This window comes from Aptenodytes patagonicus, chromosome 2, assembly GCF_965638725.1.
Source record: "Aptenodytes patagonicus chromosome 2, bAptPat1.pri.cur, whole genome shotgun sequence".
Taxonomy (NCBI): domain Eukaryota; kingdom Metazoa; phylum Chordata; class Aves; order Sphenisciformes; family Spheniscidae; genus Aptenodytes; species Aptenodytes patagonicus.
Genome location: NC_134950.1, coordinates 135,570,632 through 135,589,641, shown reverse-complemented (window position 1 = coordinate 135,589,641; position 19,010 = coordinate 135,570,632).

Below are 19,010 nucleotides of genomic sequence, written 5' to 3'. Positions count from 1 at the left end.
GCGTTCGCAAAATGTTACCAGGTTCCCAGGACATGCTAGCTTTTGTGGTCATACTTTCTTCAGTAAAGCATAACATATTTTTCCTTTTCATAAAACACTTCGGTGTCATTGGAATGGGCAAATTTTGCTTTCAGCAGCAATACTTTCACTTACAGGCTTGGTGATGGGTTCTACAGTGCTACACATGAAATTGTGAGGATTAAGAGCAGTCTAGTATTACAAAAATGTTTGGGGCCCCCGATATAAACCATTGCCATCCAAGGCGTTAAATGACGATGTTCAGAGGCACTCCAGGATGGCCACAGCTTGCTGGGGCTAGCAGGAGTCCATCAACTGCAGGCCAGGACCTGCTGGGTTAGAGACCACATAAAGTTCTGCTTTGAATAATTATTAAAATGAAAACTGGAAATTAGTGAGGTATCTGCTATATAATATCTCTAATTCCTGGTAATGCCTAGTATCTACATATATAAATGACCACGTAAATGATAAAATCAGCAGATGATAAACTAAACTCATGTTACTTAGCACTATCATTACAAATGTGCCTTAGCGGAGAAAGAAAGAGTTAAAGGAGAATTAGTGCATGCTAATTGCTCGTGCTGAGCTGTTCCACTCAATTACCTGAGTTTTCTTGAACTTCAGGAACACCCATCTGTATAGAAAAGCTAGAAAAATCTAAAAAATGCCAGGTTTATTACCTCATGAGCTGTCAAAGACAGAAGCAAGGCAAAGCACTCACACAATATTTATCTATCCACACCGTGCTATGATTTTCTTTCTAAAATCTTCCTGTGTTCTCTGTGGCAGACACAACGTTGCCATAGAAGTCCAGTGTGCTTAGCGCTTACCTTCCTTGTGTACGTCATACACCACTCTTGACAGGCCAGGACATTGAAAATATTGGATCAGCGCTCCAAATCGCAGGATAGACTTAAAAAATGAGCTGTGATATGAAGATAAATGCTGGATTTGTTTGGCACGGCTTCTGCATTTTGACTTTAGGGTTAACCTTTTTATCTTTTTCTCTCTAACCAGAGCGCCTTGTTTCTAAAACAAAGGCTGAAATTTATGGCAGAATCTGAGGAAGCGCCAGGAAAAACAACAAGAAGTGAGAACCGTAAAAGTAGGCGATGATAGTATTTTCTCCTGTATTTATTGTGGGTTTGAAATCATGAGGAATGTACATAGATAGGTGTAAAACATTTAAAAGGCAGTCCACCCTTACCTTTGGCAATTTCTGTAATATACATCTCAGTTATGACCAACTTTGCTTTAACCAAAGAGGGGATCTAGATGATCCCATGTATCTTCTCTTCTAGGAGAGAAAATTCTCTCTATCCTTTTCTCTCTCCATCCCTAGAAACCCAGCCCGTTGCAATGCTTTCAGCTCTGAAATTCTTCTGTGCCAAAAGACACAAATTACCCAGTCCTCCTCTGATGGGTATTTCCCTTCTCCCTAGCCATGGAGTGAAACGTTGTCCCTGTGACTGGTGTTGGACCAAATTGGGATGGCGTGGGTGCCCCCTGCCCTCCCACTGGCCAGCTGCTGTCCCCCTTCCCTGGTGAAGGGGAAAGAGCCGCCTGTCAAGCTGAATTTTCCTCACTTGTCATCCGAGAGGTGGAAACCCCACTCTGGTGGCATGAAGAGGGCATGGACAGCCTTCTGCAGGCAGGGCAGCTTTGCTCTGCCAGACCATCCCGAACATGGGGGATCACGACTGATCAGGGAGGAGGAGACATCCCCACTGCAGCCTCCACCATCACCTGCTGGAAGATGTGGGGAAGCAGGGAGGTGCCAGTGGCGTAGAACTGGAGAGGACGTGGGCACAACGGATTTGGGGGGTAGGGGGCTGTGCTGGTGACATTACGGTGGCAGCCAAGGTAGGAGTGATCTTGATAGATGTCCTGGCCCCAAAGCAGACCCTGGACATAGCAGCACTGGTCGCCCCAGGCAGGCAGCTGGTTTTCGGCACGGGGATGAGGAGGGCAGCAGGGGACCCACTGCAGAGCCCCAGTGCTCCCTCATGGTGCCCCAGGGTGGGCAGTGCTGCCAAAAACCTTCGCATTGTGTTGGGGTGAGGTGGGATTTACCTGGTAGCTAGCAAATAAATACCAAGTTTCAGCTGCAGCATCAAATGTTTTCCACAATGGTTTGCACCGTCTTCCCATGCTCTGCTGGCCCCTCACCCTGGTGCTTAGAGTGAGGTGCCCAGCAGCACTCAGCACTTGTGGGAGGGGGATTTTTAAGCTGAACTGACCATTGCTCTGTGTTTCCCGTGGGATTGCACCTGATCTTGCATGGCCACATGACCTTCAGGAGCACCAATGTGAATCCAATAGAGGATCTTTTTTCCCCTTCTCACCCTTGTGTTATCACCTGATGACCATTAGCCACTAAAAGTCAACAAACATTTTAAAACAAAATTCAGCAGAAGATAGGCCAGAATTTGTTGTGACAGAGTCTCTATTCGTCTTGTGAAATTTTCCTGTGGAAAGCTGAGGTCAGAAGATGAGAAACAGCAGAATACCAGGAATGAGCAGTCGTGGCTTCGTAACGCAAAAGTCGAGAGGAGAACATGCCTCCTTTACATTTCAAAACCAAGCTATTGTAAGATGTGGGTGCTCTTCACTTTCCTTTGTACACATGCCTTATAGCACCCCCTCCCTTTCTCCCAAAAACCCCTTTGGGTTAAAAAAACACAACCAAAAAGCCTAGTAAGAATAAATTCCTTTCCGAAAGGCTTTCATTTTTCAAGTGTTAGGAAAAATCTTATTAGGAAATAGTTCCTAGAACATATTTTCTTTCATTAATTTGTGTTTTCTCTTGAAATCAAAAGCATTACAGGTTTTGATCAATTTCAAGGTTCAGTTCAGAATATTCTTCTCTAAATGATAACTGAGAGGAAAAGGTGCCATTGTCTTCCTTCCCACTCTGCACAACTCAACTGTTTCACAAACTTAGAATAACTGTTGCTGGACGTTGATAGTATTCTAGTGATATTCAGCAAGGCATTTAAGTGAATATTTTCTAAAATTAAATCCAAATCTAATTTTACAGTTACTTTTTTTTTTTTTGGTCAAAGAGTCCAAATCTGTCTTGAGATCTGCACAGTGTGTGTCTAGGAATAAGAAAAGGTAAAGCTTCTCCTGGCACTGCCCCCATTCGTAGATACACAGCTCTGAGAAACACTTTTCATGGGTGTGAAAGCGTAGCCCGTAAAGGAGATACGATTTGGCAAAAAGCAAGTGGTTTGTATCAATCCCCATGCTGCCATCTAAACCAGATGGATCTCAAAAGCAAACCAAAGCCATGGCAGCTATACAGTAGCTGGGGTGTCTTGTGTGTGAACCAAATAGGTGGATTTGGACCAAAGAAAAAGAGTTTCCATATGGATTTCAGGGAAGTCAGAAAACTAAATGCAAAAATCTATCACTTAGGGACAGCTTATGAGCCTGGGTTACTTCTCAAGCGCCCCAGGGTTATAAATCAGTGTCTGGCTTCCAGGCAATAATTCACAAATTCTGGATTATCACATCACAATTTGAAATTATGTCAGATCTGGCTGTTTAATTTTAATATTTAATAATGGTTTCCTGTTGAAAATTATCAAAGAGTAATTTAGCACAGACAGTAATGAAAATTTAAAAAAACCTCTTGCTTTGTTTTGGTGGGTTAGTACTGTGAGTGAGAAATTGCTACTGAGCGGAAATTGCCTAACTAATGCAGTAGTTCATATCAGGCCAGTGTGTTTTATTTATCCGGCTGTATTGTTATCCGTCATTTATTTATCTGTATTACAGCAGCACCTGGAGACTCCAGATATGGGGCTCATTGTGGTCCAGTCTGTAGGACCATAGTAAAAAAATAAGCCTAGACTAGAGAGGTATTCCATCCACATGCAAAGAAAGAAAGTGGGAGGAAACTCGGGCTCAGAAATAAATATGGTAAGTAGGTTATAGTGGTCCTACTGCACCTGCAGGCTTGTCCTTATAGACTCTTTGAATACAGCAATTAAGAATGTGCTATAAAACAGGTAGTGCAACGTTATCTTGTTTCCAGTTAATATGTGTGTTTGCTAAGCTCTTCCTCATCTAAGTTATTTGCTTTTCTCTAATGACCAGATCTTTGCCAGGCCCAGAGACCTTCCAAGCTATATTTAGCCTAGACCTACAAGCAGCTCCCGCCTGCCTGTGATAGACACCCAGCTCCAGCCTTGCACTTGCTGCAGATCATGAACTCCCACTAAACTCCGACTAAATTCAAGATTTTAAACATACCCCCGGCCAATCCAGTCCTGAAGGCAAAGGGTGAGCCTGCCACTCACTTTAGCCTCAACCTGGGGCCAGGCTATCAATGCTGATTACAGAGAGTACCGCTAACAGATTGTTCTGGTAGCTGGGTATACTCTGAAGTGGAGAAACTGGCTGGAGATAACTGTTGTGCATGATTGTTTTTAGCCTATCCTGAGATTATTATTGCTGGTTGTTCAGATCTAGGGCCATTTTTAGAGTTTGGGTTAAGGCAGGGTTGGACCTGCATTTTAGACAGGTTAGTCTGTAGTGTGTGACGACAGACTTATTCCTTGTCCTTGATGTGTTAGATGCTCTGCTGTGCACATGAAATGCTCTTCACAAGGGCTCTTTGGGTAATGGGGAAGAAGAATAGGGACTGCAGGTGGCGTCTCTGCCTGGAGCCTTGTACAGGGCCAGCAGCCAGGACAGATTAACGAGGACAAGAATAGCAAAACTCCTGAATTACCATGGGCTTCCACAAGAGAACCTGGACCAGATGATCAAACACACTTATGTGCCCAGACATGCAGGTGGACGAGCAGTGAGATTTTTTTAAACCACCCTGTTGCCTAATTCCTGATGGTCCATGACTGCTTAAATGCATGGGAAAATCCCACAGGCCACCTTGAGCCATATGATTGCATCTAAAACCACAATAAGCTTTATGGATTTAGGATCCATGTTACGGACTCTCACACAGAGACTGATGGTCAGCTCAGAAAATTTCACACCTTCTCTTAATCTCATTTTTGCGTGCACTGGATAGAGGGTCCTAGGCCTTGGGCTGCTGATGCAGCTTGCTGTGGTTCAGCTATCTTCCCCACTGACGTCAGCTGGAAATACTGTCGTTCCACACACCCTTTTACAAATCCTGTCCCATCAGTAATGGCACAGAATTTTTTTTTTTTAAAACAATTGCTCCAGTACTTGTTTCACTGCGTTATAAAACTTGAAGGTGGATTCTAATTAAGTCATCTAAACCAGGAAATAACTTTATTAATTGAATATGAATAGTCCAAAGGCTTGGACACTTTTTGGTATGGTCAGCTTTTTCTAAGCAGGAAGAGTCCAAGTTAAATAATCAGATCAATCAGAAATGTTAACTTGCTTTTAATGCGTTTGTATTTGAAGCATTTTAACTTTGACCTCAGTTGTTTGCTGCTTTCAAATCAGCAATCAGAAATGGCAGAAAATTACTGACTTTTGACATGAAGCTTTGCGTTGCTGTACCAGGACCTTAACTTAAATCTGCTTTTAAAAGATGAATTGCATTTAGAACTGCTTAAAAACGCATCTTAAATTGACCGCCTTATCTGTCTTAGCCAGAAGTACATTTTACATTTCTCCACAGGCAAACCACAGGTGGTACCCAGCTCCGTCGCAGCTCGGCACACGTCAGTGTCTGTGCTTCAGCACTCGTGGTGACTGTCACAATAGCCTGCGAGGACTAAAATATACTTCCTGTACCGTGAGTCAGACCTGGGTATTAATAATGAGCTGCATTTAAGTGGGAAGAAATTGTTTTTCATTTCATTTACCAGTTCTGATTTACCAGCTTCTTAAAAAAAAAAAAAAACAACCCAAACCCCCTGAAAATCACCTGCAACAAAAAAGAGGTTCAGCCTTATGTTCTGTCAAGGAAATGGGCTGAGACAATGTGCTGCTATATTTAAATTTTCTTAAGCATGTTTCTCCCTGGCCAGGTGTTACTCCAGGCACTCAGTTAATGTTGCTTCTCTTTGTGTCACCCTCCTTCTCTCCTGAGACTGTTAAGACCCTTTTCCTTTTTTATATCATTTGATAGGGAACCTACCCCAAACTTCAAAGCTTTTCAAAGGGGTATTGGCTGTCCCCAGGCCAAGTCACACAGAAAAATGTTTGCTACCCTACAGCAGAACAACCAAACATGCAAAAATACGAGCCCTTCCTCTTGAAGTGTACCTGAGGGTATACAGGTACATTTCTGCTTTAAAATGTAGTTAAGGTACCTTAGATTGATGTTTCTCATTTCTTCACCAGCTGGATAGCTATTATCCAAGCGAGGCTGGCTTCCAGGCATTGCGTTTACCCAGCGCTCTGCCTTCCCTGTTCGTCGTCACACGGTTGCTAACAAAAAAAGGAGTTTTTATATGGAAAATGTGTATTGCACTTTTTTACCTCTTTTAATGTTACTTAGAAGTAAGAAGGGTTGATCATGTGATTTTGCCAGCCACACAGGTTTGTATGCTAAAGCCATGTTCTTTAAACTTGAAGTACCTTACTCCACATACAATGCAATAGGGCGAGATTTTCCCTGGTACTGTGACCCCCCGAGCTGTGCCTCTCCTTTGAGAGCTCTGCTCAGACATCTCCCTGTCAAACTTGCAGTGTAATGACAATTCCCATTAATTGATCTAATTAGATAACGTGAGGCAAAGCTAAATCAGGTATCAGAAATGAATGAATTGATGGGATTTTTTTTTTTTAAAAAGTGGTTGTAGAGGATTTTACCATAGATCTTGGGTGAATGGAGATCTGTGTGCTATATCAAGCAGTAATTAGGGACCTGTATTTGCCCCTTTTCACTATGGTGGGAAGTGGCTTATAAGGTGAACACTGAGTTGTGATGGTTGCCAGCTGTAGCAGAGAATCAGATCCTTGTTGTACTGGATCAACATAAGGTGGCTGCCTTACCATCTTAGCAAGATTTTGGCTTAGTCTCCCTGTGTGAATTACAAATGCCAGGCAGCTGGCGTTGGGAAGGTACACAGATAACTTTGATTAACGCAGGTTGCTAGCAACTCTTTGGAATTCAGAGTAAAGGCTGTGGCGGGGGCTGGCAAAGGTCCTCTGAGCTTTAATACAACACACAGCCCATCTCTGACCAGCAGCTGTGCTGGCCATGGAAACCTTGTGAGCAAAACCCCACTGGAGCTCACAGAGAGGTAAAAAATTATTCTAAAAGAAACCATTATGTTCTGTGATTTTTGGGGATCACATATCTTTTTGTCTGTGTAAACTCAAAGAGGGGATGTTTCATTGAAAGAGAGTCAGCAAATATTGAAGATGGAAACAAGACTAAAGGTGAACTGGGGTTTCATCCTCAAGTGGCCACCGAGCCACTGGCAGGTCTGAGGAAAAGTAATAGGTATCAGCCCCTTCCCTGCCCTTTTCCCCCACCTTCTTCCTCCTCCCACGCACTTTGGTTGGGCCACCAGCGCCCAGGTAGCACCAGTGTCTACATTCATGTGGATTTATGAAAATCATGGGAATAGAAGAACATCACCGGTCAATTAGTTGTTTCATCTTCCTTTCTCAGCAAGGATATTTCTAGCTGCATGTGAAGGAAACTGTGAAATGTATGCCTAGACGCTCAGGCAGGACAAGCTTGTAAAAAGATCTGGCCTGCTACTTGCTAAAATACCTTGGTTTTTAATTCTATAGAGTGAATGGGCAAAGAGGGAAAAGGGAGCTGATTCATGATTTTTGGGTGCTCAGCTGGAAGAGAAATGTTTCTATTCTGCCTTCTTCCCCCTCCCCTGTGTACGCTTTTGGTCAGTTGTAAAGAAAGGGCCCCAGAAATTTTTCTGTATCAAATCCATGCTAGCACGTGTACAAAGCTCTCACCTCACCAAAACGGCTCAGCTGGCCAAGCCCGGACATTCGGCATCCAAACTGCGACTGCTGCTGAATCCCTGTGGTTTGTCAGTAATGGTAATACCAGCTCCTGTTGTCACACCTTGGGTCCCTGGATTTTTTGGACTATCCTTGCCTACAGCGTAGCAGTAAATGTCACCAGAAAAGCTGTATGGAAAAGCACAAAAGCAAAAGTCATAGCACCCTAGATAATAAGTACGTGTGCTCTGAAAAGAGCATTTCTTTCTTCTGCGGATCTCATGTGGCTGGTTTTTATGCTAAGAAGATGGTATGTAAAATAATGGGATTTTTGCTTTTTTTTTGTTTATGTTACTGTTTGCTTACTAAAATAATTTTGTATGATAAAATAAAGAATAAAACCCCAGTGGGATCATTCAGTGAATCGGCTAGAGGAAAACATATTGGCACACCTCAGGGTTTTTATGCCTCTTTCTTAGTCCATCTAGCATAGCCCGCTATTAAAGACATAGCACTAAATTCAACTGATCATTTGTAAGTCTTGTTGTGGCAATTCCTATCTCTGTCTAGGTAAGCATTTTCATTAATGCTGTGCATGCTCTGTGTAAAAGGCCCTGCTTTCTTCCCATCTCTGCTCTAATAAGTGCTGGTTTGAAAAGTACAGCTCAGGAGAAGAATATAGAGCATAAAACTGACCTCTCACCGGGCTGTAACATAAATGGCATTGGGAACATTTCTGTGATGAAGAGATGCTTCCAGAGAAACAGGTGTAATGGCATATAAAAGCCACTTTATGATAATTTTACATGCCCTCAAATATTCAGCATTCTGATGGACCCTAATGGGTATGAAACTGCACCACATGCTGTGGAGATCTCTTTTGCAACCTAAAGGTTTCAATAACAGGATACCTGAGACTTGTATTTAAAAAACCCTTCCCCTGACATGTAGTGGATTTAGGTTTTCTTGGGAAGAACCTTTTAGGACTCCCAGTCTTAGAAATTATGGACATGAATTTCACTTACACGTTGATGCTTTCTCCTTTTACATTTTTATCAGAGGCAGCCCAACACCCCGCTCCTTTTTCTGCTTTGACCAAAGGCTGGACCTGTTCTGCTCAGTGCCCTAAAACTGCTCCGTGCTCAATGGAGGCAACAGTGCTGCCCTGTGGGGTCCTGCACGCGAGTGTAAGGGGCACAAGCAGGCAGAGAAGAGTGTGTATGGAGAGGGATAGAAATTTCTGTTTCACTCCTCTGTCCCTAGTTGGCCTGACCCCTCAGGGGCTGCAGAAGGAGGGGGATTTCGGAGGAGCAGGGTGAAACAAGGGGACGATGGGGCATTTCCTGGGGTGGGAATTGTTTGAAGACAGACCACAGACCTGCGGCTGGCTTGCCAGGGAACTGTCAAAGCCGATACAGTTCCCACCCCAGCAGTGAAATGGTGAAAGGCAGACTAGTAGGGAGCCAAAAGTAAATTTTACACAACTTCAGGGTGGGTGTGACAGATGCAGCCCACCAGTGCTGGTCCAGGTGGCACAGCGCCACCAGTCAGCGCTGCACTGGGCAGCACCAGGTGATCCTCAGGCGGAACACTCCCCCCCTTTCTGGGTACAGTATGGGGTATCTACTGCCGCAGACATAATTAGATCTAATTGTCTTTATGCTTGCATGAAGTAGGATTTTTGCAAATCCCCCCCATTATCAGCTGCCTGTCTGGAAAAAAAAACAGTCAGTTCACAAACCTGAACATTTTTGCTGGTGACATTACTGTAAGTGATGTTAACAGGATCTGGATGTTACACCTCACTGGCCAGTGAATGGATGGTGTATTTTGGCAGATTTACTCACTTCATTTATGCCTCTTAATGAAGGGAATGTGATCAGATGTTTCTTCTGTATTGTTTAGAGAAAAGCTCGAAGGAAAATACTTGGAGAGTGCAATGACCTATTAAGTTGCCTGATTTGTGGCTGCAGCTGTTTCCTTTGTGTGAGCGCAGGCAGGAGTGGTGATTCATACACGGGAAAAGATCACTCTTGCATTTGGTTTGCTGTGAGCTGCTCTTTTGTACCCTCCTGCACCCACTGTGGCACCGGCGGGTTTGGGGCACTCAGCCAGAGCATCTCAGTGCTGCAGAAGGAGGCATGGCCGTACTCAGGCCTTGGAAAAGCTGTTTCAAGGCTGCAAAGGACCCATCAGTGCTGTGAAAAAAGCAGCGAGATGCCGAGTTTCAACAGCATTAAGCTAGGAGGCCAGAAAAATGCCTGTTTAAGGAGTATCAAGCAAGTTCCTGTGTTTTTAAATACGGATCTGGAAATCTACCTCCAGAAAGGCATGGTGGGCACCAGCCCATGCAGTCTGAGCGTCACTGCCTATGCACAGCTCCCACAGCGGTGAAAGTGGGTTGGGGGTGGGGGGCAGAATTTGGCTCTGAGGTTTGCAGAGTACCAGACTGGTACTTACCCACCTCTGATACGCTTTTTATGCAAAACAATGAACACCGTATACTAAGGCACTGTCATTGCTGGAAACGCTATGTAAATCACGGGGCTGTACACTCCCGTGCTGAATGGCAGAGGATGTAGGTGACTTACAAGGACATCGGTAGAATGGCAATCTTTAGATAATTTCTGGAACAAAACCTAAAAACCGCTAAAGTACTTCAGGCAAATTATAACACCCACCTTACATTTTAACGCCACCTTAAACTGTATTCTGCATCAGTCAGCTGTGGGAGGAGATGACATAAACAGACAATTAATGTTTCTTTTCACTTGCCAGTTAAGATTGAAAAATGTGGTCACTGAGCTGTCTTTTTCTGACATTTTCTTAACAGCTTTGCACTTTGCAGAGAAGTTGTCATCAGTCCCCATGCTAGAGCTGTGCTGCAAGCAATGGGGGGAGCCTCTCCACTTTGCCGGGTGGACCGTCAGCATTCATGAGCGCCACATGTATTTCCACTGACTGCGAAACTCCCTGCTTGTTGTCTGGGGCCATGTGTTTTGCCAGGTGTGGTGGGATTGGGGTTTCTGAGGGCTGGAGAAGGGTTCGCTCTCCCCTGGTTGGCCCCAAGCAGGGTTCTTTAGGGGCAGTCCTGCGCTCAGGGCCACCCAGATCTGGACAGGGCCAGGAGAAGACCTCTTTAGTGTCAGGAAGCTGTGATGGCTGGTAGTTGCACCATTTTGACATACCCTTCGGGTCTATTTAAGCTGTGTTTGTACTTGAAGTATTCTGTAAGCACAAATGACAATCTGTGATTGAATACTTGAGTGCGTAATGTTCTCTGGAGCAAACCCCACCTTCCCTCTGGTGCCCATCACGGCCCAGACTCAGCTACCTGAAAACTTCAGGCTGTCTCCCATTCACCACTGTATGCAGGCACCTAGTTGTGAGTTACACCAGCGATTTCAGGTTTTTTGAGCTGAACTCTTTAAAACAGTTTTGGGTTCCACAGCTGTAATATGCACTGTCAGCAGTAACTCTGTGGGTACTGACAAGCTGAGCTCAAGATAAGTTGTCTTACAGGAGGTGGGTGGTGGGGAAAAAAGATCTGTCTTTTATAAATGTATTTGGATAATTGCATTTAACCAAATCGCCTTTGTGTCCTTTCCCACTCCCTTCTGAAGACAAGAGTGTTAACAAAAGGAAGTCTGATATTTTATTGCTATGGGGATAACCAGATTCCTGACTTTTCAATCATAATTTAGATTTTTTTTTTTAAGATGTCATACATATTGAGTGTGATTGAATTTCTGCCAGAATTTTATTAGATAATCAGCACAGTACTTCTCCCATCAGCGAGACACTGAGGAGAAAATGCAGCAAAGGAAGGAAAAAATAGGAAGATGGAAGAAACAAATAGCAAGAAATGAAAACTGAAGTAGCAATCTAAAAGGCAAATGGTCTTTTAATAAAAGGAGTGTGAATCACAGCCCAGCATCAGCTTTACAGCTCAGTTTAACTCAGTTAAACTATCGTCCAGACTGAAAAAACAAGCCTCCAGGTGTGATTTGGACCTGATTCACTTACCTTGCTGCAGTCTCCTCTATGGATAGTCTTCTTTTTATTTAAAGCATTCTTATTCCTGATCACGAATGTCTGACCTAAACCTAAATCGGCATGATTTCAATCAAATCTACCCACAAATCAGTAATTACACCTACTGAAATCTGGATGTGTGCTGGTAGCACAGCCAAGCAACCCTGCCCCTCTACAAAATGCGTTCACCAGTTTCCTTGATAGAACTGGGGCAATCTGCTTCCCACAGCTTATGCTTTTTAAGCTAATCTAGTGTAAGGGAGGGAGGGACAAACGCGCTGCAGTGAGGTAAAGCAGGGTGTGGACTCGCAGCGTCAGCCCTCCTGCGGCAATGGCCCGGGTGCATGTTTGTGTCTGTAGCATGTGGGAAATGCGCAGCAGCCTCTCAGCTACCTTGCGCGGGTATGCAATGTGCCCAAAGGTTGTTACCAGGCTCCCACTGATGCACTTAGTGCGCAGCAATTGTTCACCTGTCTGCAACCAAAGTCACTCCTTTTTGACTGAAACAAAAACACTCTGGAAGGATTTGCTCTGGTCAGGCTGTGCAAATTTTCCACAAAGAAAAAACAGAGAGGGGTATGCAGCAGCTCAGGTTGTCAGAGGTGTAGTAGTAGTCTGAAGAGAACTGAATGAATCTAAGTAAATACGCTTGATAACTACCTTTAACATTGCTGTAAACAGGTATTAAACCCCCATAGTGAAGAAGGGATTATATGCATGTATGCATATATCCTTCCACTACAGTGAACAAACACAAGGTGAAACCAGGCCAGAGGGCTCCAAACACAGATGACCACATACTGATCAATTTAAATGCAACCTGGAGAGGAACTGGTTTTAGAGCATAATGAAAAGAAAACATGGCTTATTTGTGCTAATGAAGCCATTAGTCATACTACCAGAAAGGTGTATCAGAAAGAGCGTTAGCAAAACCAGAAATCTCCTTTTGGAGGAAACTGTATTTCTTAAAGAATAGTAAGGAAAACCAGGAAACTTATTGTGATGACATAACTTGACAACATATAGAGCTGTGTAGCAACCTATAACATCACAGTTGTACATACAGTAACGATCATTTAGCTGTGCTCTGCGTGTGTATATGTACAGGTGTGCAAGCATATGTTTTATATATACATATATCTGTATACACACACTCTTACATGCATGTATGCATGTAAATACTATTTTATTGGCATTTAAGGGACATATACTTTTGCTTCTATTTGGTCTTGCAATCTCATGCTTCTCTTGCTTGCTTTTGGGTTAGCAGCCAGCTGCTCCCACTCCCCTCCTCCAGGTGCAAGAGAGGAGGTTTTATTTGGCAGCAGAAAGCAATGGGAGGAATGCTTAGCAGTTCTAGAGAAAAGCTAGAAAAGGTGGCCTGCTTTCATCAGCTCTGCATTTCCCAAATTTCCTTCCCTCCCCTCCTTCCAGGTGTGGTCTCTTAACTTCTTCTATTTTTATTCTTTAGCTTTAAAAATTTGAGTATCTATTTTTTGGGGGGAAGGGCAGAGAGGATATTCATAATAAGTAGGAAAATGTATTAATCACATTATTCAAGGAAGTCAGACCATAGATCTTAATATTTTCAAAGATCACTTAATCATTTTGTTCCCTTCCCCCTGAAGGGAATCAGATTGCTAACCACTTTGCTGCACCCTAGGGCTTTACAGCTTTTCGTCAGTCTCTTTATGGTTAACTTCTTTGTCATAATATTGATTTTGAACAAAAATATCCTTTCTGCCTTACTTTACTTTGATATGCCACAGAGCCCTGTAACTATAGCTATCTTTAGATCATTGTCTAATCTTAGTGTTTGAAATCGAGTTACTATGTCTAATCAGTTCTTCCCAGAAGTGCTTTACTAAAGCCACACAAGGGTTCATGAAGAAACCCATCTGACTTCAGATTTGCCTCCTGAGGGCTCCTCTCAAACCCCAAAATTACCAACAGCATTTTGAAAGAGACTAGTCACGTCAGCCTCACTTCCTCCCCTTTTCCCTGTCCCTCTCTGAAGAGCAAGGCAGAGCCTGAGATGTCGCAGAGCCTGTGTAAATGGGGGCTGGGGGTGGGGGGGCTGTGTGCAGTGTCTGCCAGGAGCAATGAGGGCTGCTGAGCTCCAGGAGCCCAGGAGAGAAAGAGGTGGCAACATCAGAGACATATGCTGTTGATGTGATGGCTGTCAGGGACAGTCAGCTCCACCCTACAGACTTTGGCACCAACTTGCTGGGATCTTGCTTGGATGCAAACGTGCAGACAGAGTCTGGTCTTGGCTGGGAGGGACACGTGTCCGTGGTAGCCGTGCTCCCCGCAGTGCAGCTGAACCCATACACCCGCTGAGCAGCTCAGCACGGGCCGCAGGAGCACGTCCCGCGGGCTGGGTGCCTGCTCTTACCTCAGCTGCCACCGGCTGCTGTGGCTTGTCCCCTCTGCTCTCTTCTGCCCCTCTAAAGATCACACCCACCAGTGGTGATCCTGGCCCCTCACCCTCTGAGTGCCTGCACGGTGGTGCTGCACCACCAGGTCTGCTCTGTAACTGTCTGGCAAAGGCTCACACAGGCTCCAAAGAGCGCAACTGCCATCTTTGGAGCACGCTGCATCCACTGCAACGGGCACTTTGCCTCTGCCGTGGCCTGGAGGATGAGAAGAAGGTGTCCTGTCGAGGGAAAGACCTGGAGGGGGGTCAGGAGCCCTCCGGGAGACGGAGAGGATTTTGGAACAGAGGGAAACTCCCCCAGCCCTGGTTTGCAGGGCTCTCCAGGAGCTGAGTTATGTAGTTGCCTGCTGCTTTGTACCTCTGCAGAGGCCTGGCAAAGGGAGACGGTCATGGTGCCTAGGTCCTGCCCCAAAACCAGCTCAGGCACTAAGGCAAAATCTTGGTTGAGGTCAATATGCCGCCCGGGGCACCAGAGGCACTTCAAGACAGCCCTCTCCAGCCTCTGAGCCATGGCTTTTTACCGAGCTGCTACATCCCCCTGCTCCTTTTCTCGCCCCCCTGTGCACGTGTACACTCTGCAGTCAGGGACCACTAACCTGGGTCGTGCATCAGCACGAGAGTCACCTTTCTTCATCTGATGGTGGGCCATAAGTGCACAGGCTTGCAAAGAGTTTTGCTGGATGAGATCCATGCCCTTCACAGGCTGGAGCCCTTCAGGTGGCACATGCCTAGGGACGGCCATGAGCCCCCAGCCCAGCAGGAGGTATTTCAGTGACACCATAACCTGGCAGGCCCTGGGCATTCGTGTCTGCTCAGTGACCCCTGCTTCACCTGTGGCAATCACTTCTGGCTCAGGTCCAGCCTTGGGCTTTTTCCCCGGGGACCTCTTAAGACAACGCCGCACCCATGACCTGCAGTTTCTGCAGCCCTGTGACATTTTTGGTGCAGAGCTGATGTTCTGCAGCACATGTGATCCGTGCACACACATGCGTGCATGTGCACACACACTTCTCTCCCATCTAGCCTTCTGATGGAGCATTTGCTTTGTGCACGCTGGTTGCAAAAGAGCAGAAAGTGGCACAATGCTCCATCATTCTGGTTTTATAGAGGCAATTATGTCGATCCCTGTTGGTGGCTACTGTGTCATTACCATCCTAAGCTTTGTTTTGGCACTCTTTTTCAAGGGACTTCTAATTAGGAGTGACAAACTTGTATACCAGACAAAGATATTGCATCAGTTCATCAATTTGCAAACATTTCTGATCAGAGTATGTAGTGCTTTATGAAATGCTGGTAATTAAGTCCAGGTAATAATCCCTCCAGCCCTTCAGAACAATCAAGCAAAATGTTAATTAAACAGTCAGTGTCCTCCATGTAGAAAAAAAGTAGTTCAGGTCGTGGCAATTAGTTATATTTTTCTCTATTCCCCGAACAGTTTTTATGGCTGTGGTCTGTGAATATTAAAAACAATCTGGTGATGAGAGACCAGATGGCTAAGGAGGTTGAAAATGGCATGTGTTGTTTTCACCTGAGGATTATGCACTTCATTCAGATGTTGTTGCTTTTGATGGTTGTTGAATTGCCTAAATGAAATGAATTGGTGAACCACAAAATCACCCCAAAACAGGCCATAATTTGCACTTTTGTGCAAATACGTTGCAACACATTTGCAATTTGTGTATTTCTTAGCCCACAAAAACATACCAAATCCCTTGCCTTTTACAAGAGTTAGATATATTTGTGGAGGCGTTACGCTGCTTGTGATCTCCCTGTCTTCTGGGAGCTTCAGTTTCTAATGCGGAGTCCTCAGTACTTCATAGGGGAAATATGGTTTAAAAAGATAGAATAAAAAGTGGAAGAAACCACTCTCATGCTGGGTTTTATGAAAGGGGGAACGGGGCAGTGCAGCACAATTTTATGTCCAGACTTAACCCTTTCATTACTGAAGAGAATAAGGCAATCCCAATCCCCATTTTACCTCCTTGTTGCACTCCTAGCTTTGTAAGCATCCCTGTGACTGAGACATTTTGTGTTTTACTGCAAGTTCCTGGAAGGCTCTTTTGTGCTGCAAATTTACTTTAATGCTCCTTCCATCAAATTTTTTTGTTAAGCTTAAAGTCTATGCCCTGAATGGGGGTTTAGGAGGAACCTGAGGTTCCTGCTTCTGTACTCCCACTACAATTACTCTTAATGAAAGAAGAAAGGGACTAAATTGCTCAAAGGCAATTCCTTGCCAACAGTGAAAAACACTCTTCCAGAGGTCCTTTGCCACACAGTTGTCTGCACTAGTGCGTGGTCCACACCTTATCTAAAGGGATACTGGGCTAGGCCCTTCCTCTGCCATTATAGGATGCCTTTTCAAAGACCTCTGCAAGGAAAAGCCTTTGAGAAGCATCACTCTTCCTCGTACCTTCCAACCTGAATTGTTCTATGATTGTATAAAAGGCATTTAAAATACTGATGATGGCATGTGCACATTTCAGGGATGTTTGAAAAGAGGCTTGTTGGTCACTCTAGGGGATTCTGCTGTGCTTGAAGAGATGGTGTCCCCCCCCATTACAGAAGCAATGGTACCTAGTCTTAGCATATGTGGCCTCCTTGTTAGAAGAAGCAGAAATGCATTGATTTGCTCTGCAGGTCTGAGATGAGCAGATCTGAAGTGCACTGGATGCTGGTTCATTGCTGCTCCCAAGCCAACACCCTGAAGAAGTTTAGTTTAAAGCTGGCAGCTAAAAACAAAACACCATTTCTGGACCCGTATGTTTTCTCTGAGAAGCCAGTGGCAAATCCTTCATAGCCAATACTTTGTGAAAAAGTCAGAGACTAGTAATAGCAAATGTTTAAATCATTCTTCTACTCTCACGCAAGTAATTCCAACAGGCAATCTGTACAGTTGTATCAGAGGAGAACTAAATGCCAAATGTATTTGTCAGATTTGTATTTGGCTGAGAAACATGACTATGAAAAAAATGAAGAAAACTAAAGCAAGCTGCTTTTTGTAGAAAGAAATAATAATGAATGAAGGATTAGAGATCGGGACTACTGAGTTCTCCTGTTTGTAGCACCACCATGTCCTATCACTTTGGAAAGCCTTTTATGTTGAGATTCACTAGGTGTAGTTAAGAACAAAAAGAAGATGCTTAAATGAAGAGCATCATCGCTGAAAACCCTTTTTACTTAAAAGAGCAGCTCGTGCTTTGGAGCTGCCTCTCTCTGCGCTTGTCACACGGTGGTCAAAGGCCTGATGGTCAGGAAGGTGATTCCTGGCCTCTGTCTCCAGGGACTTCAGCTGTCCCCACTATAAAATGGAGATGAGGGTGTTTATATCACAGAATTTTTGTGAGAGTTGGCATTTGTGAGGCATACCTGAACGCCTCAGGTCATTCTGTATTGATCATATGATTCTCTACTTAAGCCATGCCATTTATATGTAAATTTATAGATGTAGTGCTACTTCTTTTCTCTCAGGGCTGATATTTAGTACATTTGAAATAGCAATACTTCATACAAAATTAGTACATTTATAAATCCTATAATTCTGCTTTGACTGTTTTGTTTCTTTACAGGCATAGGGCCAGCAATGCACAGTACTTTTGTGATTTTACGATGAGATGTTTTACTTGCTGCTAGGTCACATGAAAGTCACACTTTCTTCTGTAAAAATGTTCAGTCAACGCAAATGCTAATTTTCTCAACAGGATTGACAATGCACATGTCATTTTGCAGCTTCATATATTATGTAAAGCCTGTCATTTCTCAAGCTGTGCTACTGCTGATGTTTGATTAACAACGAGGACTTGTTACCTCTTATATGGAGCTCTGGCTAGTCAGCAATGACAGCTAATCGAATGGCTGTTATAAAAGACTCACCTCCTCTTGGGTAGATCAGCCTTCAGGATGAATGAAACTTTGGGTGCCAATCTGTCAGGGACATTTTTGTCATCTGGCAGGTGCCCATTGCTCAAAGACCAGTCTTCTTTACTCCTTCTCAAAATCCAGGTGTTTCTGGTCACTCTAAAGAAGAGGCACAGTCCCCTGAGACCTGCACACACAGCTACTGATTGAGCGAGGGTCTCCCAGTTCAGTCCAAAGGCTGAAATCTGGCTACAAGAATCAATCCTGCCAGCAAACAGTTTGCAACTAATTCAAGGTCTGAAGTGTATCTACATAAACTAACATTCAAATATTTTTAACCAGGAAGAAATTTGGAGGCATCCAGTCTGTTCACTGACAGTTTTCATGCAGAAAAATATCTCAAAAGAAAGATATTTTCAGTATCAGCTCCATTTTCAAGAGATAAACCAGAGCTATATTCCTGTTGTGAAGGTGTATATGCCTTCAATAACTATCACTAAAGACCAGAGTATTTTTTTTATTCTCACAGTACTCATAAAGCTGGGTTCTTACCTACTTATTCTCATGCTCAGTTTGTGAGTACATAAAGCAGAATATGGTTGACACTGTCTGACATGTGGGGAGGTATAGGGCTCTCTGTTCCTAAAGATTTCCATAGAATAAGGTTTTTTTTTCTTTTTTCTTCTGCTTCACTTCTGATTCTATTGTTGTTAGGATGCTCTTAGGATTCTTCAGCTTTCAAAGACACATTTTCTTTTGCAATGGCCTTCCTGAAAGTAACTTTACAGCTCAG